The sequence below is a fragment of the Pelobates fuscus genome, chromosome 2, assembly GCF_036172605.1.
Source record: "Pelobates fuscus isolate aPelFus1 chromosome 2, aPelFus1.pri, whole genome shotgun sequence".
Classification (NCBI taxonomy): domain Eukaryota; kingdom Metazoa; phylum Chordata; class Amphibia; order Anura; family Pelobatidae; genus Pelobates; species Pelobates fuscus.
The window spans coordinates 256,705,007-256,729,779 of NC_086318.1; the positions used below are offsets into that span (position 1 = coordinate 256,705,007).

General features: G+C 39.8%; 1 protein-coding gene across 1 annotated transcript in view; it reads right to left on the reverse strand.

The window, feature by feature from the left end:
- The window catches only part of LOC134587161 (CUB and zona pellucida-like domain-containing protein 1), a 110,890-nt gene that overhangs the window by 65,689 nt on the left and 20,428 nt on the right, over positions 1-24,773 (reverse strand). Inside the window, exons 3-7 of the mRNA XM_063443348.1 lie at positions 24,639-24,671; positions 23,151-23,183; positions 15,806-15,838; positions 3,572-3,628; positions 1,430-1,571 (exon numbers count right to left, since the gene is read on the reverse strand). The gene's annotated coding sequence lies outside the window, so the exon portion shown is untranslated. The remainder of the gene's footprint in view (positions 1-1,429; positions 1,572-3,571; positions 3,629-15,805; positions 15,839-23,150; positions 23,184-24,638; positions 24,672-24,773) is intronic.

Here is a 24,773-nt window from a genome sequence, read left to right on the forward strand (position 1 = left end):
TGTTTCTGGTTTCCTGAGAGTGCTTTATCTTTGTGAATCTGATTTCCTGGTATCTTGATCTTGGCTTTTCCCTGGTTATTCTGAATTCTGATTTCCCTGACTTGGCTTGTGTACACGGTATTGTGTATTTTCTGGCTTCCTTGACCTCAGCTTTCCCTTTGACCATTCTCTGTCTCTAGCGTATTAGTCCGGCCATTCTAAGGTCCGGTTTACGCTCTGTCCTTTTATTTTCCTTTTCTTGCCTATGTATATGTTTAATAGTTTCTGCGTGCTGGACCACACTAGTAGTCATGACAGTGTGTGTATGAGTGCAGTGTGTCTGTATGAGTGCAGTGTGTGTGTATGAGTGCAGTGTGTGTGTGTATGAATGCAGTGTGTGTATGAATGCAGTGTGAGTGTGTGTGATGCAGTGTGTGTTTGTGTATGTGTTGCAGAGCCTTGGTGGGGGTGGGCCTTTTTATTATTTTTTTTTTAATTATTATTTTAATAATTTTTTTTGTTATAGTTTTATTTTAATTTTATTATTATTTTTTAAATTTTATTTTATTTTATTATTATTTATATTTATTTTTTTCGTCCCCCCTCCGTGTTTGATACATGGCAGGGAGGGGGGCTCTCACTCCATGGTGGTCCAGCATTGGCAGTTCAGTGGGGGGGGCTGGCAGAGAGCACTTACCTCTCCTGCAGCTTCTGTCAGCTCCCTTCTCCTCCGTGCCAGTCCGGTCAGCTCCCCTGTCAGCTCACACTGTAAGTCTCGCGAGAGCCGCGCTATGACCCCGCGGCTCTCGCGAGACTTACACTGGGACTTGCAGAGGTGCTGACCGGACCAGAGGAGGAGGGAGCTGACTGGAGCTACAGGAGAGGTAAGTAAGAGCTTCCTGCCAGCCCCCCTCCTACACAGCCCCTTGTCTGTATTATGGCAATGTACGTTGCCATAATACAGACATTGACTCGAGTATAAGTCGAGTTGGGGTTTTTCAGCACAAAAAATGTGCCGAAAAACTTGACTTATACTCGAGTATATACGGTAATCACCTTTTTTGTACTTGTATATATTACATTGAATAATAATATATTTTTATATCATTTTTACTCACTGTGGTTTTGACACCATATAAGGTTTATGTGGGTTGATTAAAGGGACCCTATAGGCACCCAGACCACTTCAGCTCATTGACGTGGTCTGGGTTCAGTGTCCCTATTGCACTTAGTTTTCCAGAGAAACTGCAATGTATACATTTTAGCACCAAGTCTACCTCCAGTGGAGGGACATGTATTTGTTCCCCTCCGTCCTACACCCATTCAGATTTTAAACATATTTTCCATTTATATCAAATGTATGGTTCCTAACAAAAATTCAAAACTGATAAATCTTTCAGGGATTTAACAATGATTTTAAAAATAAGTTACATTCTCATATGTTACTTACCTAAAATCATCAAAATGGACACGAACAAGATGATTATTTCTGACTTGTATATACCAAACACATTCAGCAGAGTTGTGTGAATAAGGGTAGAATGGGCTTTCAATTACTCCCCAAGGATCAGTCAAAATGCCACCACAGTTAACTGAAAATGTAGGTCAGAAATGCAATTATCTTAAGCATTGGCATTTGAATAAGTGTGTAAGCAAAATATGTTTTAGATTGCATACTTGTATGCTGCACAAATAATCTGCTTGAAAAGCTAGAAGGGCCTTATTATGAAAGTCAAGTTGTATACATTGCAAAAATTACGATTGAAACAATAACAAAAACGTGCGGAAAATGTGGTTGAAGATACTGCAAAACTAAACTTAAAATACAGAAAGACATTTGTGATCCCTTTAAAATTAATACCACTATGTGATATTAGAGTACTACTCAATTTTTATTAAAGGGGAGAACAACTTATCTTATTATTAAGGTTTTCCAGGCTATAAGACTATTTTATAAACACTTGGACATTTTCAGTTCACTTCACTCAAGTATCAGAAAAAATATATCCAGCATTGGCCATTGGATGTATGCAGTTGGACTCAAGGTTCTTAATCTTAATTTAGAACTTACTCAGTGGTCAGTTTTTAATATTTTACCCATATGTAGTAACATACGTTTAGTAAGTGAAACTCACATGATCACAGTTACTAGGAGAAAGCCCTCTTCTATTTAATGATCACTATAAACCCCATAAACATTATATGATGATGTGGCTATGGTTTGACTTCTGACCTGTGGCCTGAAATGCACTGCTCCCAGACTCCACTATTTATTACAGAGATATGGAAGCTCATAAGCCATTCATTACCGGGCAACTTATTGGCTGAAAGTGTCAGCTGATCACTCTCCGCAATTGAGGTAAATCCTGCATCACCTGGCTCAGAGAGAGAAAGTAGTGGAGACAGTGAGTGGTGTCCTGCAGATAGAAAATAAGTCTAACATTCTAAAATGGTTTGATTACTTACAATGGAGGTACCAGCACACTTATGGTGCCATAACTACTACAGGAGATCTATGCTAGGAGTGTTTGTTTAACTGATGTATTACGTTTTCTCAGTTTACTTTTGGATATTTTCTATTTCAATTGGATGGAAACTTTGTTCCAGGAAGAGATAGAAACATTGAAAATGTATTGTTTAAGTGGCATTTTCTAATTCCACATAGTATCTAGTAGGGTTATCAGATGCAAGATGTCAAAAGCTTTTTGTAACGGATCCCCTATACTCCGGCTGAGTATATTCGTGAAGAATCTCCCGAAATCCAAGCATAGAAGAAGTTGTAGTTATTATAACTCCCAATACCCCAAACATAAGGGGTAAAGCATTCTGTTTAATGGAAGCCACAGCTGGCCTTTTGTTTATTGTATAATATGGCCCCCAGCAGCACCCCATTTAAGCATGTTTAGGTGAGTGCAACCATCCCCCCATGTTTCCTACACGTATATATAAATATACACATATGTGAACAAGAAAAGACGGTCCCCAGAACAATCAACCTTATTACTTCAAACTCTTAGTCTGAGCCAGCTTTGCTAAGTGGCTCAGAACCATGTGAGCGAATCTTTTTATGTTTATCTTTTAACTTTTACACAACTATATTACCCTATGTTTTCTTTCTTTTTTGCTTTTAATCCACAGATCCAAAATCCAATAATCGGACTGCGTTAACCATTTTTTGTTTTGTTGTGCGCTCTCACCACTTTTATATTTATTTATAGTTATTTCACAATATATGGCATACAGGCCGAAGATGATTTCATATTACATTTTTAATAACTCACAGTTACCAAATTATGTGCTTCTGCTTTACTGTTTACTAAGTGAGACACTAGCATAATTTGAGTTTTTGCGATAACTCATTTGTTTTAGTCTTCTTTCATTGACAATTGTTTCATATTGATACTAGATACTTACTAGTAATATCTCTTGTGGTTGTAGTTGGCTCATTTATTTAAAAACAAAAGTCATTCCATGACTGACAAAAAAAAAAATACCTTTTGCATGAATATCATAAAGTATTTATCAATCATGTTTTTCAATTCTAAGTATTCAAACATAATTACTGTATGTCTATATTGCAAAGATGTATTACCTGTTTCATAACCAGAACCACTAGATTCATATTCTGTTGTTACACTTGTAGTGAAAGCTACAAAACAAAAGCAGAAACAAAATTCTAGACATTGAAAGGATTAAAAAAAACTATCTTTTGTAACATTTTGCTTCTCTCTGTGAATGCCAAACAAGTTCAAAAATTGGAAGTGTGAAAAAGGAATATACATTGGACTTTCAATTAATTCTGTCCTCAAATTGTTAATTCGGTCTCACTAATTGTTAAATATCAAGACTTAGATCCAGAAGGATGACATATCATTCTAATGTGTTAAATAAATAATAAGCTATTCACATTAGTCAATATCTATGCACCAAATAAATCCACAATAAAATTTATCACAACTATGATTAAGAAAATAGAGCAGATTAAACAAGGGTTGGTATTAATTATGGGGGACTTTAATTGCATAGTGGACCCTCTCAAAGATAGAAAGAGCCAGAATGACAAGATAAGTAAAAAAAAAACAACCAGAAAACAGATTGCAAAACCTATAAAACAATCATAACTTAAGAGACATATGGAGAACATGCAATCCTTCAGACTTGGGTGATACATGCTAGTCTAGAACATTCAACTCATACTCAAGAATCAACCTTATCTTGGGCAACGTGTCCATACTGTATCTTGTTAAAAGAGTAGAGATACAGGATGTAGCATGGTCAGACCATAGTGCAATTATGCTGGAATATAAAGATAACTTCGACATATTCCGAAAAGAGTGGCACCTAAAAAGATTCTTATTACATAAAAAAGCAATGTTAAAAAAATTAAGAATATAGCAAATCATTTTTTCTTAGAAAACAAAAACAAAGGTACATCTGATGTAATGGTCTGGTGCACCTATAAAAGCGTAGTAAGAGGCCATTTGATAAAAGTGGTTGCCACTGCAAAAGGGAAAGGATTACCACCGCTCTCTAAATTGTATATAACACTAAGCAAATATAAGAGGCAAAACAAAACAACTCCCTCCACACAAATTGCAAGGAAGATTGAAGAAATAAAAAAATATTTAAATATCCAGCTAACAAATAAAGCAACCAAGCAGTTAGAAGTACTACAATCCAAGAGGTACTCAAAGGGTAAGAAGCCAGAAACACTAATGTCCAATAAATTAAAAAAAGAGAAGCAAAAAAGAGTAATCACTAAAATAAAAGATAAAGAAACCTATTTAATGTCCCTAGAATAACATAGAAACATAGAATGTGACGGCAGATAAGAACCAATCGGCCCATCTAGTCTGCCCAATTTTCTAAATACTTTCATTAGTCCCTGGCCTTATCTTATAGTTAGGATAGCCTTATGCCTATCCCACGCATGCTTAAACTCTTTTACTGTGTTAACCTCTACCACTTCAGCTGGAAGGCTATTCCATGCATCCACTACCCTCTCAGTAAAGTAATACTTACTGATATTATTTTTAAACCGTTGTCCCTCTAATTTAAGACTATGTCCTCTTGTTGTGGTAGTTTTTCTTCTTTTAAAATAAAGTCTCCTCCTTTATTGTGTTGATTCCCTTTATGTATTTAAATGTTTCTATCATATCCCCCCTGTCTCGTCTTTCCTCCAAGCTATACATGTTAGGCAGAGCGTTTCAAAGATTTTATCAGAATTTATATAACCTACCAAAAGAAACATTTGGCAAGGAAAAAGAGATTGAAAAATTCTTTAAAAATGTATCCATGCCAAAAATCCCACCCAACCAATTAAAACAGATAAACAAGCCCATAACAGAAATGGAGGTCAGTAAGTCCATAGATAAGCTTAAAATAAAAACTGCCCAAGGCCCAGATGGCTTCACAAACAAATTTTACAAAATAATATAAGACCAATTAGAAGGGGAACTCACCAATATTTTTAACTTAAAAATTAATACAGGAAGCTGTCCTGGAGAGCTGTTGAGAGCAAACATTGTCCCTATTCCAAAAGCAGATAAAAATACAGAGTTGATTGGCAACTATAGACCCATATCATTAATCAACACAGATATTAAAATACTATCCTCTATCCTTGTTGATCGAATAAAAACAGTCATACCACAACTAATTAATAATGACCAGGTAGGATTCATACCAGGGAGGTCTCCAATAAACACGCTTAGAAAAATAATAAACATATTGGAAGAAACAGAGAACAATGGTATGGGGAGTAGAGTGATTATGGCAATCCCCAGAGTGTAGGTCTCCAATCCCCCAAACATGATCCAAGACTTCATGAACGTGCAAGATGATCTGATCTTTAATGGCTCAGATACTTTTATACAATTCTCCAGGTCAGAGGAACACCCCCTAGACCTGATGGGGCACAGGAACACAAAGGACACAAACCAATCAAAACAAACATACAGTCTGTTACACGCCCACGTACAGCACACAATCCCTCCCCTCTACTTGGGAGATAATTGAGTAAAGTCCTGTAAGTAACTCAATTATCTCCAGGCAGAAAAAACTAATTTTCACAAAGTTCAGAAAGTACCCCAAAACATAATATACCCCATACATCCCTGGATAGCCCTGATGTGGGTGAACAACATATCCAAAAATCACCCAGATCAGAGCAGGGGTTCAAAGGTTTCATGGAAGTCTCTTTTTGACCGGCTGTAAGCATGGCTTCATGCCTAAAACAGTTCCAGGGAATTAGGACCAGCGGTCGGTCTCTCTTTGTGCAATACAAAAGTACTTACATTACATGAATGGAGCCTTTTAAAGAATATTGGACAAGGTATATTAGAGGGCCCATAGTCACAGGGTAGGAGGCAAGCAAACAGGCCCCTCCAGAAACTCTTGGCAAACTTACAGAAAAAAGGGAGTTTGTCACAAATGGAACCCCACTAATGCTACTGTCAATAGACGCAGATAATGCGTTTGACAGAGTTGGATGGGACTTCATGTTTGCCACCTTAAAACAACTTGGATTTGCTGGACCAATATTACAAGCGATGTCCGCTTTCTACAGCTCTCCATCAGCTAAAGTAACAGGCTCAGGATTCACATCACAAAACTTTAGTATCAAAAATGGGACTAGACAAGGGTGTCCTCTTTCCCCTCTTTTGTAAATAACGCTGTTGGAACCTCTTGCGATTCTAATAAGTCAAAACAAAATAATTAAAGGATTTACAAACTCCTTAGGATAAAGCAAATTAAATATTTATGCAGACAAAAGCTTATTAACTTTGGAAGAACTTAAAACCTCAGTCCCAGAGCATCTAAAGGAGATAAACAAATACTCTATTGTGTCAGGATACAAAATGAATATAGAGAAATCAATATTTATAGCCAAAAACCTGAACACAAGACTAATCAAATTTCTTGTACAAAACCTTGGGCTTTCAGAAAACAAGGACAAGCTAAAATACCTAGGTATACCACTAACCTCAGAATTAAAAGATTTAGTAGAAGCCAATTTTTTACCTTTCATAATCCAAACTAAATCTTAAGGATTGGAAAGGTATGGGATTCTCCTGGTCGGGTAGGATCAATATCCTAAAAGCATATATTTTACCAAAATGGCAGTACCTATGGGGAATGATCACTCTTAACTTCCCAGAAAACTGGTTATCTTTGGTACACTCATAATTTTTTGAATTTGTATGGGGCGGAAAGAAAGCTAGAGTTATAATAAAAGTTTTGGCTAGATCAAGGCAGGATGGAGTTCTTGGATGGCCTGAAATTTTACAATGTTACCAAGTTAGTAGACTTTTCCACATGATGCTTACACATGACATCGCAGGAACCCACGAAATATGGTATAAAATGGAAAAAGCCAAAACCAGGGTAGGAAATTTAACGTCACTATTTTGGGTCCTAGACGGGAACAAAAAATCCATCCAAGTGGAACAAACTAAATCTCAGATCCTCATAGAATTAACGAGCTGGTGGGATAAATTCTCAAACAATATAGGCCTAAGAAACAGAATAATAGATAAGCTCCCTTTGTCTAGTATTACAGATATGCTAGATAACATAAAAATAGACACTTGGAAATCTGGACGGATAAGAGAATTCAAAAATATACTGGTGGAACATAAAATTAAAACCTTCAATTAAATTTAGGAGGAATTCAATATTCCCTCCAAGGAAACTTTCAACTTCCTGCGAATTAAGGACTTTTTAGTAGAACAACTTCTCCAATACGAGGGGGAGAAAATCATAACCCTCAAACATCTATTCTAATTAAAGAACTATAAAAACCTAATGGCAAAATGCACTAAAGTTATATACAAATGGAGACACAATAAACCAACAGAACTTAAGAAGAATGGATAAGTTCTCTAAACAAATGAAATAAACATGTACATTGTCTAAATCGTACAGAAACCCAATTCAAACTCTCAAACAGATGGTACTTGACACCGAAACTCTTAAAAAAAAATCTTTCCAGAATATTCAGACAGATGTTGGAAATGGAATATTAACGAAGGTAACTTAATCCACAGCTGGTGGCATCGCATACCTATAAATAACTTCTGGAAAGAAGTAACCAATATAACATATCAATTAACGGAAATAAAATGTGTTTTTAAGCCTGAAGTGACTGCACTGGCCAAAAATGACAAAAATATTGATGATAATTCTACATATGACTACAGCAGCTAAACTTATCTTAGCACAAAACTGGAAAACAGTGACAATACCAGGCGTTCAAGAATTAATATCTCAAGTCATATGGCAAGCAAGAATGGAAAATGGCATCCTGGTGAATTTAAGGATACACCCAAATAGAAGAAAGGGATACATGGATATGTAAAATGGAAATGATAACCTAACAAATACCATCATGGTTACTTTACGCCCCTTCTTATTCATGCAATAATTAAATAAAGTATAGCTAAGACTCAGAGTAAAAGAGCCGAGGACCAGAAACGAGGAGGGAGGAAAAGAAAAGAAGATACAAGATCGCAACCCTGAATTGGGCGGATAAAAAAAACAAAAACAAAGAATAGAAAACAATACATAAAATATACTGAGCATAAGAGGCTCTCTCTCTCCAAGGAAAATGAAATAAGCAGAACGATAGATTAGAATACATAACAAAATCTACAAAGGTCGGGGGTGGAAGGGTAAAGAGGAATGGGAATTTGGGGGGAAGAGGGTTCGTCACAGGGAGCACAATCCAGACTGCACAAGATATTTATGATGACTAAAGTACCATGGCCTGAAATATAGAAACACTAACAAAAACTATCCAATGTCTGAAATACAAAAAAATATATAAAAAAAATTCTGTCCTCAAATTATTCATGGTTTTGATCATTCAAAATATTATATCATGTCTATCAACTATTGTTTATTATTGTTGAGGAATTATTCAGTAGACTACGTAAAAAAAATTAAATTGTAATGGCAAAATGTATTTATTTATTTAATTTTCAATCATTTTATTGAGTTTTCAATATATGCAAGTAAAGATCAAATATAAAAGCAGAGAGACGCACAGGTCTCAAATATTACTATAATGTGCAGCTATACATCAAACATAACATTTGATTATGCATTACTTAATAATTATCCTGTTAATCCCAATGTCACGACTACTAGTGTGGTCCAGCACGCAGAAACTATGTAAACATATACATAGGCAAGAAAAGGAAAATAAAAACACAGAGCGTAAACCGGACCTTAGAATGGCCGGACTAATACGCTAGAGACAGAGAATGGTCAAAGGGAAAGCCGAGGTCAAGGAAGCCAGAAAATACACAATACCGTTTACACAAGCCAAGTCAGGGAAACCAGAATTCAGAATAACCAGGGAAAAGCCAAGATCAGGATACCAGGAAATCAGATTCACAATGATAAAGCACTCTCAGGAAACCAGGAACAGGAAACCACGACAGGGCAAGGTACTGGGGTGAGCTAGGGATTTAACTATCACGCGGCGGGCCGGCAGCCGCGACACCCTGTTACGTCCCCCTCATCAGGCCTTTTTTAGTCGACTGTATCACCCACTGTCAGTCCCTTCGGGATCCATCCCTCATTCATCTTAATAAACGTGAGGTAATCTAGACTTTTTTGACCTATGCGACTTCTCTTCTCAGTGACAATACCTCCTGCTGCACTGAAGGTCCTTTCTGACAGGACACTTGAAGCGGGGCAGGCCAGAAGTTCTATCGCAAATTGGGATAGCTCAGGCCACAGGTCAAGCCTGACACCCAGTAGTCAAGGGGTTCATCGCTCCTCAGAGTGTCGATATCTGCAGTTAAGGCGAGGTAGTCTGCTACCTGTCGGTCGAGTCGTTCTCTGAGGGTGGACCCCAAAGGTCTGTGGTGATGCGTAGGACTTAAAAAGCTCTGCATGTCCTCGATCAACAACACGTCTGTAAAGCATCCTGTCCTTGCCGGCGTGGTCGTGGGAGGAGGAGGATTACTTTCACCTCTTCCCCTGTTAGATTCCTGTTGTGCATCACCCTTATAAGCATACTTTTTAATTGATTTTGGAACTGCTGCATCCTTTCCGACTTGCCATAATTCGGTAACATTTCAGGCACTTTTTGCTTATACCGGGGGTCTAGTAGCGTGGACACCCAGTACAGGTTGTTCTCCTTCAGCCTTTTTATACGAGGGTCCCTGAACAGGAACGACAGCATGAAAGACCCCATTTGCACAAGGTTGGATGCCGAGCTGCTCATGTCCCGTTCATCTTCCTCAGTGATCTCACTGAGGGTATGTTCTTCCCCCCAGCCACGTATAACACCACGGGTACCAGATAGGTGACAACGAGCACCCTGGGATGCCTGTTGTGGTTGGTCTTCCTCCTCCTCCTCAAAGCCACATTCCTCCTCTGACTCCTCTTCCTCTCTGACTCCTCTTCCTCACAATCCTCTTCCATCGTTACCGCAGGTCCAGCAAGCGATGCTGATAAGGCTATTTCTGGTGGTGATGGTGACCACAACTCTTCCTCTTCACGCTCATCTACGGCCTGATCCAGCACTCTTCGCAGGGCACGCTCCAGGAAGAAAACAAATGTCATGATGTCGCTGATGGTGCCTTCGGTGCGACTGACTAGGTTTGTCACCTCCTCAAAAGGATGCATGAGCCTACAGGCATTGCGCATGAGCGTCCAGTAACGTGGCAAAAAAATTCCCAGCTCTGCAGAGGCTGTCCTAGCACCCCGGTCATACAAATACTTGTTAACGGCTTTTTCTTGTTGGAGCAGGCATGATGTAAATGTAAGTGTCTTGAGACAGGCGTCTCCAAATGTCTCCTGACTGAATTTACATGTTCTCGTATCCTGAGTCTAAAATGACGAAAAGTCTTGCCTACATATTTTAGACCACAGGAGCAAGTCAACAAGTAAACTACTCCTGTTGTATGACAATTGAAAAAGGAACGAGGTTGAAAAATCTTCATATCACTACTGTCAGAGATGTCTTGGATTGTCTACTGATGAATGGGCAAGCGCTGCAGCGACCACATTGAAACATACCCATTGGTAGGTATTTTTGGAAATAGCCGGAAGGAGAGGTAGTCGGGAGATGGCTAGGTGCTAGAATGTCTCTCAAATTTCTACCCCTCCGTGCTGTAATCGAAGGAAAAGGTGGCACAATTTCCTTAAGATGTTTGTCCCCTTTTCCTTATTTCTCTCACTGCTTTTATACCCTGAGCTGTGCATAGTTTAGTATATTGCCCTATCTTTTTTTCTGTGAGGACTTTCCTTTATTAGGCTCATTGTTAGCCGCTTTTCTATGCTACATATCTCTCTCTTAATGAGACTCTGTCTATTTCTGTTCTGTCCCAGTTTTTTAAATAGACTTTAATAAAGTTTTTGTTTTTTTCGCTACTACATTACTATTAAGATTGGGCTGGGCCCTTCCCTTATTGGCTATCTTCTTGTAAGATATCCTTTTGGGCTTTTTTTCATTTCATTCACTGGCATGTTGTTTCACCGCTGGATATCTGAAAAGTACGCCATGGCCGTGTAGGAACGCCTGAAATGGCCACACACCTTCCTGGCCTGCTTCAGGACGTCCTATAAGCCTGGGTACTTAAGCACAAAGCGTTGTACGATCAGATTACACACATGTGCCATGCACGGCACATGTGTCAACTTGCCCAAATTCAATGCCGCCAACAAATTTCTTCCATTGTCACAAACCACTTTGTCAATCTCCAGTTGGTGCAGAGTCAGCCACTGAACCACCTGTGCGTTCAGGGCGGACAGGAGTGCTGGTCCGGTGTGACTCTCTGCTTTCAGGCAAGTCAACCCCAAGACGGCGTGACACTGCCGTATCCGGGATGTGGAATAGTACCTGGGGAGCTGGGGGGGTTCCGTTGATGCGGAGCAAGTTGCAGCAGCAGAAGAGGACTCAGCCGAGGAGGTTATGGAAGAGGATGGAGTAGGAGGAGTAGAGGAGGTGGCAGCAGGCCTGCCTGCAAGTTGTGGCGGTGTCACCAACTCCTCTGCAGAGCCACGCATTCCATGCTTGGCAGCCGTCAGCAGGTTTACCCAATGCGCAGTGTAGGTGATATACCTGCCCTGACCATGCTTTGCAGACCAGGTATCAATGGTCAGATGGACCCTTGCCCCAACACTGTGTGCCAGACATGCCATTACTTAATTTTGCACAATCGAGTACAGGTTGGGGATTGCCTTTTTTTACCTTCCACTGCGGTGTCCCAATAGCTACAAATTTTTTGAACACCTCAGACTCCACCAGCTTGTATGGTAAAAGCTGGCGGGCTAAGAGTTCAGTCAAACAAGCTGTCAGACACCTGGCAAGGGGGTGACTTTGTGACATTGGCTTCTTACGCTCAAACATGTCCTTGACAGACACCTGACTGTGGTCAGATGAGCAGGCAAGAGCCGGAGTGGCGGATGGTTGAGAGGGGGCAAGGAGGACAGCAGTGGTTGACTGTGTTAGCCAGTCAACTATGTCCTCAGAACTTTTCGAGTTCAGGGTACGTGGCCTCTGAACACTGGGCATTATTCTAGGGCCAAAGGGAATGACAGCACCATGACCACGACGGCCCCTGCGGGGTGGCCTGCCTCTGCCTGTCTTTTTTTTTTTCGATTAGTGGTACTATGCGTGCAAGCTACTGTGACAACAGATATGAGTGGCACTGTGCACTGGCAGAAGTTGGCAGAGTAGACACTGTAGGCCTGACACACACGCTTGCAGACAACTAACTGCTATTCATCTATTACAGTCCAAAACATTTTTTTTTTTTATGTACACTACTGTTACATCAGATATGAGTTGCACTGGTGTGACACTGTGCCCTGGCAGGCCCTGAAACGCACACGTGTGAAGGAAACTGACTGCTATTATATTACAGTCAAAAAAGTGTTGTTGTTTTTTAAATGCAAGCTATTGTGACACCAGTGAGTGCGTGGTGGCACTGGGCAGGCCGGGAAACGCACACTCGTGAAGGAAAATGACTGCTATTATATTACAGTCAAAAAAGTTTTGTTTTTTATAAATGCAAGCTATTGTGACACCAGTGAGTGAGTGGCGGCACTGGGCAGGCCCTGAAACACACACTCGTGAAGGAAACTGACTGCTATTATATTACAGTCAAAAAAGTTTTGTTTGTTTTTTAAATGCAAGCTATTGTGACACCAGTGAGTGAGTGGTGGCACTGGGCAGGCCCTGAAACGCACACTAGTGAAGGAAACTGACTGCTATTATATTACAGTCAAAAAAGTATTTTTTTTAAATGCAAGCTATTGTGACACCAGTGAGTGAGTGGTGGCACTGGGCAGGCCCTGAAACGCACACTAGTGAAAGAAACTGACTGCTATTATATTACAGTCAAAAAGTTTGTTTTTTTAAAAATGCAAGCTATTGTGACACCCGTGAGTGAGTGGTGGCACTGGGCAGGCCCTGAAACGCACACTCGTGAAGGAAACTGAATGATATTATATTACAGTCAATTTTTATTTTTTTTTAAATGCAAGCTATTGTGACACCAGTGAGTGTGTGGCGGCCCTGGGCAGGCCCTGAAACGCACACTAGTGAAGGAAACTGACTGCCATTATATTACAGTCAAAAAAGTTTTGTTTTTTAAATGCCAGCTATTGTGACACCAGTGAGTGAGTGGTGGCACTGGGCAAGTGGGCACAGTATACGCTGTGATCCTGACACACAGGCTGGCATGAAGGCAACTGCAATTACATTACACAGATCTAGAAAAAAAAAGAGACTGATATTCTAGCCCTAAAAAGGGCTTTTTGGGGTGCTGTCCTTACAGCAAAGATCAGATGAGTCATTCAGGACTGTATTGGACACTGAATACTACCTAGCTATCAATGTCCCTATCAAATCAGCAGTAGCTACACTGTCCCTACTCTCACTAAGAATGCATCTTCACAATGAACGTAAAATGGATGCTGTCCAGGAGGTGGAAGAGTCTGGGAGGGAGGGTCTGCTGCTGATTGGCTGGAATGTGTCTGCTGACTGTGAGGTACTGTGAGGTGTTTACGCAATGATGACGAATAGGGGGCGGACCGAACATCGCATACGTTCGCCATCCATGGCGAACGCGAACAAGCGTTGTTCGCCAGGAACTATTCACCAGCGAACCGTTCGGGACATCACTATTCATAAGCTGGGAAACAGGAAGCAGAATATTTCAAATTGTATTTTCACTAACTCACATTTACCAAAATATTTTCTTCTTAAAATGCTTTGCTGTTTACAATAATAATAATAAAAATAATAATAATAACGTCTCTTCTATCTTGCCCATTTTAAGATACTAGAATAATCAAAGTTTTGGTTACAAAACACTAATTTTTTTTTAATCATCTTACACTGACAATGGTTGTAAATTGATGCAAGATACGTATTAGTAATATCTCTTTGAGTTGTAAAAAAAAATGCACCTTTTGCATAAATATAAAGTATTTAGCAATCATGCTTTTCAATTCTAAGTATTCAAACATAATTAATGTATATTTATCTTGCAAAAAATGTATTACCTGTTTCTGAACCAGAACCACTAGATTCATATTCTGTTGTTACACTTGCTGTAGTAAAAGCTACAAAAAAAAGCAGAAACAAAGTTCTAGACATTGAAAGGATTAAAAAAAAAATTTGTAACATTTTGCTTCTCTCTATGAATGCTATACAATCAAATTTCCGATTTCAAAATTTGGTAGTATTAAAAAGGAACATACATTGGACTTTCAATTAATTATTTCCTCAAATTATTCATGGTTTTGATTATGCATAATATTATAGCATGCCTATCACGTATTCTTTATTATTAAACATATAGAAACATACATAGAATGCGATGGCAGATAAGAACCATTCGGCCCATCTAACCTGCCCAATTTTCAAAATACTTTATTTAGTCCCTGGGCTTATGGTAAGTCTAGTATAGCCTTCTGCCTATCACATGAATGCTTAAACTCCCTCATTGTGTTAACCTCTACCACTTCAGATTGAAGGCTATTCCATGCATCCACTACCCTCTCTGTTAAGAAATACTTCCTGAAATTATTTTTAAACCTTTGCCCCTCTAATTTAAGACGATGTGCTCTTGTTGTGGTAGATTTTCTTCTCTTAAATATAGTCTCCTCCTTTACTGTGTTAATTGCCTTTATGTATTTAAATGTTTCTATCATATTCATCCTGTCTCGTCTTTCCTCCAAGCTATTCAAGTTATTGTTGATAATCATTCACTAGACTCCGTACAAAATGTAAATCGGAATGGCAAAATTTATTTATATGTATTTTTAAAATATTAACATGTCTAATAAATATATTACATTAAACCTCAACCTGCTCATAAGTAAAAATATGTTTAGCAGTGAAAAAAATAAATATTCGTTTTGCTGCTATCTTAAATGCAAATTTTAAAAGGATGAATACAAATTTTCTTTAGAAACTCATTTGCATTATTTTTTAAAAAACGATTTCGCCATTTCAAATATTAAGGCATTTGAAAATTTATATATTTGATTAGTTATACATTTCGACTTACAGTGCATAGCATAGTTTTCATTAAGCTGGGATACAGGAAGCAGACTATTTCAAAATGCACTTTCACTAACTCACATTTACCAAAGTATTTTCTTCTTAAAATGCTTTGCTGTTAACTATGATAATAATAATAATAATAATAATAATAATAATAATAATAATAATAACAAGGTCTCTTTTATCTTGCCCATTTTAAGATACTAGAATAATCAAAGTTTTGGTTATAAACCCTATGTGTTTTAATCTTCTTTCACTGACAATGGTTGTATATTGATGCAAGGTACTTACTAGTAATATCTCTTGGAGTTGTATTAGGCTCATCTATTTAAAAACAAAAGTCATACCATGATTGACAAAAAAAGAACATTTTGCATGAATATCATGAAGTATTTAGCAATCATGTTTTTCAATTCTAAGTATTCAAACATGATTAATGTATGTCTACATTGCAAACAAAGTATTACCTGTTTCTGAACCAGAACCACTAGATTCATATTCTGTTGTTACACTTGTTGTAGTAAAAGCTACAAAAAAGCAGAAACAAAGTTCTAGACATTGAAAGGATGAAAAAAATATATTTTGTAACATTTTGCTTCTCTCTGTAAATGCTGTACAGTCAAATTTCAGATTTCAAAATTTGGTAGTATTAAAAAGGAATATACATTGGACTTTAAATTAATTATTTCCTCAAATTATTCATGGTTTTGATTATTCATAATATTATAGCGTGCCTATCACGTATTCTTTATTATTAAACATATAGAAACGTAGATAGAATGTGATGGCAGATAAGAACCATTCGGCCCATCAAATCTGCCCAATTTTCAAAATACTTTATTTAGTCCCTGGCCTTATGGTAAATCTAGTATAGCCTTATGCCTATCACATGCATGCTTAAACTCCCTCATTGTGTTACCCTCTACCACTTCAGATTGAAGGCTATTCAATGCATCCACTACCCTCTCTGTTAGGTATTATTTCCTGAAATTAATTTTAAACCTTTGCCCCTCTAATTTAAGACTATGTGCTATTGTTGTGCTAGATTTTCTTCTTTTAAATATATTCTCCTCCTTTACTGTGTTGATTCCCTTTATGTATTTAAATGTTTCTATCATATTCATCCTGTCTCGTCTTTCCTCCAAGCTATTCAAGTTATTGTTGAGAATCATTCACTAGACTCCGTAAAAAATGTAAACCGGAATGGCAAAATTTATTTATATGTATTTTAAAAATATTAACATGTTTAATAAATATATTACAATAAACCTCAACATTAGTGTTGTCGCGAACCCGAAATTTTCGGTTCGCGAACGGCGAAAGCGAACTTCCGCAAATGTTCGCGAACCGGCGAACCGCGCGAACCGCCATTGACTTCAATGGGCAGCCGAATTTTAAAAACAACAGGGACTCTTTCTGGCCACAATAGTGATGGAAAAGTTGTTTCATGGGGACTAACACCTGGACTGTGGCATGCCAGAGGGGGATCCATGGCAAAACTCCCATGGAAAATTGTACAGTTGATGCAGAGTCTGCTTTTAATCCATAAAGGGCAGAAATCACCTAACATTGACACCTGTCCTCAAAGCCCAACCCTGATACACACTGACACAGAGCAGAATAGAGACTGTTCCCCCTACATAGGGTCACTTGGCAGATATGGATTGACACCTGTCCTCAAAACCCCTGATACACACTGACACAGAGCAGAATAGGGACTGTTCCCCCTACATAGGGTCACTTGGCAGATATGGATTGACACCTGTCCTCAAAACCCCTGATACACACTGACACAGAGCAGAATAGAGACTGTTCCCTGTCCACAGAGACCATGATACACACTGACACAGAGCAGAATAGGGACTGTTCCCCCTACATAGGGTCACTTGGCAGATATGGATTGACACCTGTCCTCAAAACCCCTGATACACACTGACACAGAGCAGAATAGGGACTGTTCCCTGTCCACAGAGTCCATGATACACACTGACACAGAGCAGAATAGAGACTGTTTCCCGTCCACAGAGACCATGATACACACTGACACAGAGCAGAATAGGGACTGTTCCCAGTCCACAGAGACCATGATACACACTGACACAGAGCAGAATAGAGACTGTTCCCCCTACATAGGGTCACTTGGCAGATATGGATTGACAACTGTCCTCAAAACCCCTGATACACACTGACACAGAGCAGAATAGAGACTGTTCCCCCTACATAGGGTCACTTGGCAGATATGGATTGACACCTGTCCTCAAAGCCCCTGATACACACTGGGGGGAGCTACTGTCCTCCCCCCTCTGCCCTCACCCCTGCGCGGTGGGTGGGGGGCATAAATCACAATGGGACGGACCTACTGATAGGAGTGGAGTATTGTTCATATCAGTTTAATACCTTCCGCGTCTCCTATCAGTGGACGTGTAAATGGCAGAGATTTTTAATTGTTGAATCACCTCCCCTTTTTAGGCCAAGGTGGGAAGATGCTTAGACCACTGGTATATTGGTGCCATCTTGGAGGATTTTAATTTTTGGTTTGGTTTTTGAAGCCACAGTGCTGCACCAGTGGGCCTAAAAATTAGGCATGTACACATGCCTGAAAAATTTGGTATTGTTGCAGCGGCCAGAAAAGTTGATGTTTGTTTCACAGGCAGAAAGTGCTCTAAAACATGGCGGCTTGAACCCTAGTTGGTGGCGGATAAGTCACGCAAGTCAAACGTCATTCAGAGCTAAAATACAGCAGCGTGTGGACCATTTTTAGCCCAAGGCAGCTCATCTCATCAGGCCTTTTTTAAGCGAATGTATCGCCCAGTGTCAGTCCCTTCGGGATCCATCCCTCATTCATCTTAATAAAGGTGAGGTAATCTAGACTTTTTTGACCTGCTGCACTGAAGGTCCTTTCTGACAGGACACTTGAAGCGGGGCAGGCCATAAGTTCTATCGCAAATTGGGATAGCTCAGGCCACAGGTCAAGCCTGCACACCCAGTAGTCAAGGGGTTCATCGCTCCTCAGAGTGTCGATATCTGCAGTTAAGGCGAGGTAGTCTGCTACCTGTCGGTCGAGTCGTTCTCTGAGGGTGGATCCCGAAGGGCTGTGGCGATGCGTAGGACTTAAAAAGATCTGCATGTCCTCCATCAAAAACACGTCTTTAAAGCGTCCTGTCCTTGCCGGCGTGGTCGTGGGAGGAGGAGGAGAAGGATGACTTCCACCTCTTCCCCTGTTAGATTCCCGTTGTGCTGTGACATCACCCTTATACGCTGTGAGAAGCATACTTTTTAATTTATTTTGCAAATGCTGCATCCTTTCCTACTTGTTGTAATTGGGTAACATTTCCGCCACTTTCTGCTTATACCGGGGGTCTAGTAGCGTGGACACCCAGTACAGGTCGTTCTCCTTCAGCCTTTTTATACGAGGGTCCCTCAACAGGCACGACAGCATGAAAGACCCCATTTGCACAAGGTTGGATGCCGAGCTACTCATTTCCCGTTCCTCCTCCTCACTGATGTCATTGAAGGTATGTTCTTCCCCCCAGCCACGTACAACACCACGGGTACCAGATAGGTGACAACGAGCACCCTGGGATGCCTGTTGTGTTTGGTCTTGCTCCTCCTCCTCCTCCTCAAAGCTACAATCCTCCTCTGACTCCTCTTCCTCACAATCCTCTTCCAGCGTTGCCACAGGTCCAGCAAGCGATGCTGATAAGGCTGTTTCTGGTGGTGATGGTGACCACAACTCTTCCTCTTCACGCTCATCTACAGCCTGATCCAGCACTCTTTGCAGGGCACGCTCCATGAAGAAAACAAATGGTATGATGTCGCTGATGGTGCCTTCGTTGCGACTGACTAGGTTTGTCACCTCCTCAAAAGGACGCATGAGCCTACAGGCATTGCGCATGAGCGTCCAGTAACGTGGCAAAAAAATTCCCAGCTCCCCAGAGGCGTTCCTAGCACCCCGGTCATACAAATATTCATTAACAGCTTTTTCTTGTTGGAGCAGGCGGTCGAACATTAGGAGTGTTTAATTCCAACGTGTAGGGCTGTCGCAAATCAAGCGCCTCACTGGCATGTTGTTTCGCCGCTGGATATCGGCAAAGTGAGCCATGGCCGTGTAGGAACGCCTGAAATGGCCACACACCTTCCTGGCCTGCTTCAGGACGTCCTGTAAGCCTGTGTACTTATGCACAAAGCGTTGTACGATCAGATTACACACATGTGCCATGCACGGCACATGTGTCAACTTGCCCAACTTCAATGCCGCTATCAAATTTTTTCCGTTGTCACACACCACTTTGCCGATATCCAGTTGCTGCGGAGTCAGCCACTTTTCCACCTGTGCGTTCAGGGCGGACAGGAGTGCTTGTCCGGTGTGACTCTCTGCTTTCAAGCAAGTCAAACCCAAGACGGCGTGACACTGCCGTATCCGGAATGTGGAATAGTACCTGGGGAGCTGGGGGGGTGCCGTTGATGTGGAGCAAGAAGCAGCGGCACAAGAGGACTCAGCCGAGGAGGTTATGGAAGAGGATGGAGTAGGAGGAGTAGAGGAGGTGGCAGCAGGACTGCCTGCAATTCGTGGCTGTGTCACCAAGTCCTCTGCAATGCCACGCAATCCTTGCTTGTCAGCCGTCAGCAGGTTTACCCAATGCGCAGTGTAGGTGATATACCTGCCCTGACCATGCTTTGCAGACCAGGTATCAGTGGTCAGATGGACCCTTGCCCCAACACTGTGTGCCAGACATGCCATGACTTCCTTTTGCACAATCGAGTACAAGTTGGGGATTGCCTTTTGTGAAAAGAAATTCCGGCCGGGTACCTTCCACTGCGGTGTCCCAATAGCTACACATTTTTTGAACGCCTCAGACTCAACCAGATTGTATGGTAAAAGCTGGCGGGCTAATAGTTCGGACAAGCCAGCTGTCAGACGCTGGGCAAGGGGGTGACTTGGTGACATTGGCTTCTTACGCTCAAACATGTCCTTGACAGAAACACAGGACTGTGGGCAGATGAGCGGGAACTGCTCAAGGCGGGAGACGGAGTGGCGGATGGTTGAGAGGGGCAAGAAGGACAGCAGTGGTTGACGTGGCTGAAGATGCTGGACCAGGAGGAGGATGGCGGCTTAGAGTAGGCGTGCTGCTTGTACTCATGTGTTGATCCCATAGGCGTTTGTGATGTGAGATCATGTGCCTACGCAAAGCAGTTGTACCTAGGTGGGTGTTGGACCTCCCACGACTCAGTTTCCTTTGGCACAGGTTGCAAATGGCATCACTGTTGTCAGAGGCAGACACACAAAAAAAATGTCACACTGCTGAGCTCTGCAATGACGGCATTCTGGTGGTGGACACAGCATGCGTTGATTGGCGTGCTGTCGGGCTGACCCCGGGTGCCGATGCATGCTGTCTGACTGTGCCACTAGTTCCTTGCGACGACCCCCCCTGCTTCCAACTCGTCTCCTCCTCCTCTCTGTCTCCCCATCTGAACTTTCGCCCTGTTCTTCTTCTTGCCGAGCGGGCACCCACGTGACATCCATGGACGCATCGTTATCATCAACCGCTTCGCTTGTATCTGACAACTCAGAAAAGGAAGCAGCAGCGGGTACAACATCATCATCATCACACCGTACCTCCATGTGTTTAATGCTGCCTGCCTGAGACATATCCCTGTTATCTACATCCTCTAGCAATAATGGTTGCGCATCACTCATTTCTTCAAACGGGTGTGTGAATAACTCCTCTGACATACCAAGTAAAGTGGCTGTGGTGCTAGTTTTGGTGGTGGCAGCAGGCGGGTGAGTGCTATCTTGAGAGGTGCCTGAAGCTAAGCTGGAGGAGGATGGTGCGTCAAGGTTCCGAGCGGAGGCTGTACAAGATTGGGTGTCCTGTGTTAGCCAGTAAACTATGTCCTCAGAACTTTTCAAGTTCAGGGTACGTGGCTTCTGAAAACTGGGCATTATTCTAGGGCAAAAGGGAATCACAGCACCACGACCACGACGGCCCCTGCGGGGTGGCCTGCCTCTGCCTGTCATTTTTTTGGGGATTAGTGGTACTATGCGTGCAAGCTACTGTGAGACCAGATATGATTGGCAATGTGAACTGTAACAGTTCTGCAGAGCACACACTGTAGGCCTAAGACACCCGCTTGAAGACAAGTAACTGCTATTCAATCTATAACAGTGAAAAATAAATTTTGGTTTTAAAAGCACGCTATAGAGACACCAGATATGATTGGCAATGTGCACTGGAACAGTTCTGCAGAGCACACACTGTAGGCCTGAGACACCCGCTTGAAGACAAGTAACTGCTATTCAATCAATAACAGTGAAAAACAAATTTTGGTTTTAAAAGCACGCTATAGAGACACCAGATATGATTGGCAATGTGCACTGGAACAGTTCTGCAGAGCACACGCTGAAGGAAGGACTGACAGAGCCGCTTGAAGACAAGTAACTGCTATTCAATCTATAACAGTGAAAAACACATTTTGGTTTTAAAAGCACGCTATAGAGACACCAGATATGATTGGCAACTGTCAAAGCACGCTGGCACAGGTCTACAGAGCACACGCTGAAGTAGGCCTGACACCCAGACGCTTGCAGACAACTAACTGATCTTCTATTACAGTGAAAAAAAATGATTTCTTTAAAATCTAAAGCTTAAGCTATTGTTAAAACAGATATGAGTGGTGGCACTGACTGTGCAAATGGGCAAGGCATCCAACCTGACACAGAAGCTGGCAGGCAGGCAGGCAACTGCTCTTCTATTACAGTGAAAAAAAATATTTATTTTAAATGTAAAGCTTAACCTATTGTTAAAACAGATATGAGTGGTGGCACTGGGCAAGTAGGCACAGTATCCAATGTGAACCTCACACAGAAGCTGGCAGGCAGGCACCTGCAATTACATTACACAGGAAAAAAAAAAAAAGCAACCTGATGTTCTAGCCCTAAAAAGGGCTTTTTGGGGTGCTGTCCTTACAGCAGAGATCAGATGAGTCCTTCAGGATTGTAGTGGACACTTAATACCCTAGCCTAGCTATCAATTTCCCTATCTAATCAGCAGCAGCTAACGCGAACGCGAACACGCTAATTTCGCCGGGAACTGTTCGCCGGCGGACAGTTCGGTACATCACTACTCAACATGCTCATAACATGCTCATAAGTCCAAATATGTTTACCAGTGAAACAAATAAATATTTGTTTTGCTGCTATCTTGAATGCCAATTTTAAAAAAAAAATTAATACAAATTCTCTTTAGAAACTCATTTGCATTTTTTATTTATTTATTTTTTTAAGATTTCGCCATTTCATATATTAAGGCATTTGAAAATGTATATATATTTTAATTATTTATTTTGACTATCAGTGCATAGCATAGTTTTCATAAGCTGGGATACAGGAAGCAGATGATTTCAAATTGCACTTTCACTAACTCACATTTTCCAAAGTATTTTCTTCTTAAAATGCTTTGCCGTTTACTATGATAATAATATTAATAATAATAATAATAATAATAATAATAATAACAAGGTCTCTTCTATCTTGCCCATTTTAAGATACTAGAATAATCAATGTTTTGGTCATAAACCCTATTTGTTTTAATCTTCTTTCACTGACAATGGTTGTATATTGATGCAAGGTACTTACTAGTAATATCTCTTGGAGTTGTATTAGGCTCATCTATTTAAAAACAAAAGTCATACCATGATTGACAAAAAAAAAGAAAATTTTGCATGAATATCATGAAGTATTTAGCAATCATGTTTTTCAATTCTAAGTATTCAAACATGATTAATGTATGTCTATATTGCAAACAAATTATTACCTGTTTCTGAACCAGAACCACTAGATTCATATTCTGTTGTTACACTTGTTGTAGTAAAATCTACAAAAAAAAAACAGAAACAAAGTTATAGACATTGAAAGGATTAAAAGAAAAATATTTTGTAACATTTTAATTCTCTCTGTAAATGCTATACAATCAAATTTCAGATTTCAAAATTTGGTAGTATTAAAAAGGAACATACATTGGACTTTCAATTAATTATTTCCTCAAATTATTCATGGTTTTGATTATTCATAATATTATAGCGTGCCTATCACATATTCTGTATTATTAAACATTTAGAAATGTAGATAGAATGTGATGGCAGATAAGAATCATTCGGCCCATCAAATCTGCCCAATTTTCAAAATACTTTATTTAGTCCCTGGCCTTATGGTAAATCTAGTATAGCCTTATGCCTATCACATGCATGCTTAAACTCCCTCATTGTGTTAACCTCTACCACTTCAGATTGAAGGCTATTCAATGCATCCACTACCCTCTCTGTTAAGTATTATTTCCTGAAATTAATTTTAAACCTTTGCCCCTCTAATTTAAGACTATGTGCTATTGTTGTGCTAGATTTTCTTCTTTTAAATATATTCTCCTCCTTTACTGTGTTGATTCCCTTTATGTATTTAAATGTTTCTATCATATTCATCCTGTCTCGTCTTTCCTCCAAGCTATTCAAGTTATTGTTGAGAATCATTCACTAGACTCCGTAAAAAATGTAAACCGGAATGGCAAAATTTATTTATATGTATTTTAAAAATATTAACATGTTTAATAAATATATTACAATAAACCTCAACCTGCTCATAAGTCCAAATATGTTTACCAGTGAAAAAAATAAATATTTGTTTTGCTGCTATCTTGAATGCCAATTTAAAAAAAAAATGAATACAAATTCTCTTTAGAAACTCATTTGCCTTTTTTTAATTTTTTTATTTTTTTAAAGATATCGCCATTTCATATATTAAGGCATTTGAAAATGTATATATTTTTTTAATTATTCATTTTGACTATCAGTGCATAGCATAGTTTTCATAAGCTGGGATACAGGAAGCAGATGATTTCAAATTGCACTTTCACTAACTCACATTTTCCAAAGTATTTTCTTCTTAAAATGCTTTGCCGTTTACTATGATAATAATAATAATAATAATAATAATAATAATAATAATAATAACAAGGTCTCTTCTATCTTGCCCATTTTAAGATACTAGAATAATCAATGTTTTGGTCATAAACCCTATTTGTTTTAATCTTCTTTCACTGACAATCGTTGTATATTGATGCAAGGTACTTACTAGTAATATCTCTTGGAGTTGTATTAGGCTCATCTATTTAAAAACAAAAGTCATACCATGATTGACAAAAAAAAAAGAACATTTTGCATGAATATCATGAAGTATTTAGCAATCATGTTTTTCAATTCTAAGTAT